Genomic DNA, 5,819 nt, shown 5'->3' on the forward strand with positions numbered 1-5,819 from the left:
GGGGGGGGGGGGGGGGGGAGGGTGTGGAGCTGCAAATACCCCCGACCCCAGGCAAACAGGTCATCTCGGGAAGTGCGGGGCGGAGATGGGCCCAGGACTCTGCCCGCGGGCTTCAGGCCCGCACAGGGCCCCGCGGGTAGAGAGAGATGCGCGGGGCCACAGGTGGCTCGGGGTCCAGAGACCCGGGGGCTGGCGAGGCCGGGTATCCGGGCAGGTCCCTCCGAAGCCCGGCGCCCTCCTCCGGCTCAGCCCAAACGCACGGCGGCAGGGGACTCCCCAACCTGGGCTCCCAGGCCCGCTCCCCCAGCCGCGCGCGGCTCCCGAGCCCGCGGGGAGCCGGGACCCTGCCGCCGCGTGGCCCACGTGTCAAACTGGCGACTACGCTGGGCCCGCGGCCCGCACCTTGCTCCGGTGGGAACCAGCGGCGGTGCCCAGGCACGGCCGCGGCCCCCGCACCGCGCGCGCGGCCTCCTTTTAGAGTTTGGAGACTGCGACGGAACAGGAGCTGGGCGCGTTCTGCTTCTCTTCTTCCTCTTTCCCTTTGTGCTGTCTTCCATCGCGTCTGTTAGCCTCTTTTCCCTTCTGCTTTCTCCTTCCCCTCCGGTTTTGTATATGTGAATCTTATTTTTGATTTTCCTCCTAACTGAAATGATACCTGCCGGGCCCCTGAGAGCCAGGAACCTCAGGCGGACTCCCCGTCCCCTCCCTCCTCTCTCCAGACCCGTGTGGTCCCAGGACCCGCCACACCAGCATTTACAGGAGTGCTTGTTGGAAATCCAGAGTCTTATGCCCATCCAGACCTAGTGAGCCAGGAGCTCCATGAACCAAGCTTCCCAGGTGATGCGTGGCACATTCGAGTTCTAGAAGCTTTGCTGTAGGTCTTTCCGGGGCTCATCCTGAGGTATGTGCCTCTTCTTCCCCAAGGTCCTTGGGTCTTCCAGTCCCAGACACACACCCTTGCTGGGGCTGACAAGGCTCTTTTCCGGAGATTCCACAACACCGCCCCAGCCATCTACAGGGTCCTCACTCTTAGCCCCTTGACCTCTGTTATATAAAATTTAGTACAGACTTTAAGAAACGCATGCCCATTGTAAAACAAACAAAACCAACTTTGAAATAGTACAGAATGCAAAATCACCAGTAGTCCAACCCTGGCAACAAGTCACTGTCAAAGATTTTGGTGAAAGTCCTTCCAGACTGTATAAGCCTTTGTAACCAGATGCTTTCATTTCTTAGCCCCTCTTGGAAATCTTTCCACGTCAATACAAGATTCATCTGACCCCTTTAACGGTATCAACCTGCACCAGTCCATTCCCTTTGGATCCTCTGCTTGGTTGCCGGTTCAGCCTTGAAAAGCTGGTCAGCACCAGAACTCCTGGAAACATATTTCTGCTGTGTGCGCTCTTGTGGCGGGAGGACCATGGGGTCAGGTCTCCTGCCTGACAAGGCAAGGTAGGTGCTCCCCTCCTCACCCCCGCGCTGGGCTCTCTGCAGCAGCAGGTTCTCCTCTAAGGAGTCCCTCCCTCCCAGCAGGTGTAGTCGGAAGAACTGGTTCCCACTTTGCCTACAGTGGGTTGTGGAGGAAACTGAACCCACCCGTCTGAGACTTGGATTGGCTCAAAGGACGATGTTCAACGTGTGAACAGAGCATTCCCCGCCTGGGACTGTGACCAGGGCAGAACTCGAGGTCTGCGATTTTGGAAGATGCAGGAGTTTTTGGACATTCAGTTTCCTTATTCTGTCCTCACTTTCAACCGAAAAGATCATCCACTTCTGGGTTGACTCTAAGGCTAGGTCTAAGCGAGGAGGCCATTCTACTGAGGCAGTATTTACAGTTTTGACTGGAGGAGGAGGAGGAGGAGGAGGAGGAGAAGAAGAAGAAGAAGAATAGTGGGGAGGGGGAGGAGCAGGAGGAGGAAGGAAAGAAGAAGAAGGAGGAGGAGGAGGAGGGGGAGGAGGAGGAGGAGGAGGAGGGAAGGAGAAGGAGGAGAAGAAGAAGAGGAAGAAAGAAGAAGAAGAAGAAGAGGAGGAGGAGGAGGAGGAAGGAGAAGGAGGAGGAGGAGAAGGAGGAGGAGGAGGGGGAGGAGGAGGAGGAGAAGGAGTAGAAGAAGAAGAGGACGGAGAAGAAGAGGAAGAAGGAGGAGAAGAAGAAAAGGCAGAGGAAGGGGGGAAGGAGAGGAGAAGAAGAAGGCAGAAGAAAAAAACACAACGAAACCATGTCATATAAACTGATATTCTCTCTTCTTGAAAACATGTTTTGAATAGATACTATATAGCACATGCCTAAAATAATACTCAAACAAGATAAAGAGTATTTGATTAAAAATAAGTCTCCCTGGTACAAACGACCTCCTTCCTCCAGGTTCCAGAAGCAGCTACGGTTACAGTTTCTTATGTATTCCAGAAACACACACACACACACACACACACACACACACACACACAAGCACACAGGCCGGCACACCAACAGTACACATATTTACAATACACCTTCTTCTCAAACATCCTCACCAGGGTGGTCAGAAGTACAAGGAGCCTCTTCTCATCTAAATGAAGATAGTTACCCCCACCTCGAAAGCCAGCATCACAGCATCAGAATCTGGGCACACCAGGCATCCTGATTTTTCCTGCTCCCCTTGGTCACAGAGAAGCTAGAACAATCGAGCCCCAGGTGATGAGAGATCAAGGAGCTTCCTGCCCTGAGTCAGCTTCTCCAAAGTGTCCCCAAGATGGGAGTTTGAGTCATTGCCCAAAACTTGCAGGTGAGGTCATTTTCCCCCCCATATTATAATTGCAAAATCAATAGTATGTCTTCCCTCCTATCTGGAGGGTAATCAGACTTTAAAGAGTATATATAAGAGCAGGAGATGAAGCTAATTAGTTACTGTTATTTTTGTTTATTCATTGAACAGGTAATATAGTCACATAGTTCAAAATTTTAAAAATATAATGAAAAGGTTGCCATCCCTATCCCCCAGCCACTCAGTTCCCTTGCTTAGTCACCATCTCTGTCATTTGAGAGATATTCTCTGCAATCCAACCAAATATAAATATATATTCTCTGTTTGTACAAATGGTAACAGATTATACATACTGTTTTCTCCACCATCATTTTTCAGTTAATATCTTGGAGATTATTTCTTTTCAGTTTATTAAAAGCTCCTTCCTTAAAAAAGGGCATCCTCTGTAATAGGGATGTACTATAATTTATTTAGCTATCGCCCAGTTGAAAGACGTTTAGATTGTTTCCACTTTTTTACTATCACAAACAACACTGCCATGAACTCCCTTGTAAATTGTCATTTGCATATATGCCCTAAGGATTAATCCCTAGAATTAGCATTATTAAATCAGGAAGTTTGTGCATTTGTAATTTTGATAGATGCTACCAAACTGTTACCTAAGCAGTGTCCAAATTTGTGTTGCAGTGTAGAAGAGATCCTGCTTGGCTGACAGCTAATTTAAATGCTCAGTTTTTATTTTCCTGAATCCAGGGAACATGTGATCTCTAATTTGGATGTCACAATAGGTGACGGGCTGACCACTGTGACTCTGCAGGATAGAATAATAAACTGTCGTTTCCCCTTTTAAAACATCAAGCTACAAATTCTAATAGATTTCAACATCTGGTACTGTTTCCAATCCTGCTTGAGATTTACTAATGACTTTTTCCATCGATGGGGAGAGTGGTCCAAGTGTGCCGATGCGTTGTATCGGCTGAGAAATATTTATGTGTGGAGCATTGCGATTCAGGAGGGATTGACTGGGCTCCTTTCTCATGTCATGAGCTGTGCTGTGCCAGGGGTCCAGCAGTAAACAAAACAGCATCTCTGCTCTCAACCATGTTATACTAATCATCATACTATCATGGTGATTAGTATAATTTATTTTGATTCTCTCAACAGCCCTGTAAGGTGGTTAGAGTGGGGCATATGTGATGAACCCACTGCCTCCCACCCAAGTCATATGGCAAACGCTGCTGGTTTGTTCCACTTTCTGTATAGAACTTCTGATTGGAGAGGGCACATATTGCATGGTGCACTGGGTGTTATATGCAAATAATGAATCATGGAACATTGCATCAAAAACTGGGGACGTACTGTATGGTGACTAATATAACAAAATAAAAATTATTAAAAAAATAAAATAAAATAAAAATAAATAAAATAAATAAAAAGAACTTCTGATTGGACACATGGCCCCCCAGAATAAGGATGACATTTCCCAGCCTCCTTTGTAACCAAGGTCAGGCCAGGAGGACGTAAACAGAAATGATATGTGCAATTTCCAGATGCTTCCTCCAAGGGAGGGGAGCATGTCCTTCTCATTTCATCTTGACTTCCTGCTACCTGGAATCCCAACATGATGGTCAGGGCTGGAAGAGCCTCTGGGGTCATGAGGTGGCCATAGAACCGAAGGCGCCTGGGTTCCTGATCGTATGGGGTGCCAGACATGCCCAGAACCCATTCTCTGGTCTCTTAGACAGGAATGCAAAAACCTTCTGCCTTGTTAAGTCCATCGTTCAATTGGGTTTTCTGACATAGCTAACCTGGGTCCTAACCAAAGGTAAGAGGCTTCTGAATGCTAAGTGGAGCACTTTTGGATGTCCAAAGAGGCATCTCTACTCGCTGCAAACGTCTTTGTTGTATCAATTGAGCCTGAATCCTAACTAATACCCAGGGCAGAATCATAACAAGGCTGGAGACTTACGATATTGCGATGTGATGAGGCCGTCCTCTCTTTAGAGGAGGCTCTAAGGGAAGGGCCAACACCTCTGGTCACGCACTGCATCATTCCGGAAGTGGCGGTGAGGGTCGGACGGCTCTGGGCAGCTTCTGTTGTGGATGGTGTGGGTCCTGGTGGTCCCTTCACTCTTCCTTGTGGTGCCTTTTCAGTAAAAGCTCTTTGCCTTAACATTTTGATGTAGCAAAGTCTCCTGTGGCAGATAATGTTGAAGCTTGCCCACATCCCTTCCTACCACTCTGTGCAGCCTTCAGGCTGTGAAGCTTTCACTTTCAATGGCCAGCACCTCCGACTCCTCTTCGCTGGGCTGCCTCAGGTGCCTGGAGCTGATTTGCCAAATGTGGAGAGGGCCGAAGTGTAGCTGTGGTGCATGACGCAGTTTTGGAATATAGATGAGTTCCGGAGCTGATGACCAAGAAAGAATTCTTGAGACATCTTTGGTGCAAAATGGTGGTTTATTAAAGCCTGGGGACAGGACCCATGGGCAGAAAGAGCTGCTGCCCCGGGTTGTGAGGGGTGGCTGATTATATACTTGGGAGCTGGGGATCAGGAAAAAGGGAGATTTTCAAAAAAATTTTTGTAGGCTAAAGAGGACCTGCAAGATATTGAAGGCCTTGCCATTGTCAAGTTAAGGTTGATTTCTCCCCCTACTAAAGCACTAACATTAAGACAGTTGGGAGTTTCCTTCTGGAAGTTAGGTTATTGATAGGAATGTTTTTTTCTTGTCGATCACTAAGACATTGGTAAACTGAGGGAGACTCCTGTCTTGCAGGACTGTGATCTCTATTAGTTAACCATTTGGTTTTCCTTCCCTTGGCTTTAAGGCAGCCAGGAGTGCCTGAGGAATGTCCCATAGATCCCACCTGGGAGGAGGGGGCTGTGGGGTGTCAGCTTGTGCTTTGTCCTCAGCTTGCCTCCTGCTCCCTTCTCAGTGCAGACCTTCCTCGTTCTGGCTCGAGGTGACTCTGTAGCATAGTGTCTACCCCAAGGACCCCCCCGTGGGTTCAGGCTGAAGCCCGGATGCATTAGAACTTTTGCCTGAGATCTTTTCTTGGTTTCCTTCTCTGGCCTGGCTT

This window comes from Ursus maritimus, unplaced genomic scaffold, assembly GCF_017311325.1.
Source record: "Ursus maritimus isolate PB19 unplaced genomic scaffold, ASM1731132v1 scaffold_4, whole genome shotgun sequence".
In the NCBI taxonomy this organism is placed as follows: Eukaryota; Metazoa; Chordata; class Mammalia; order Carnivora; family Ursidae; genus Ursus; species Ursus maritimus.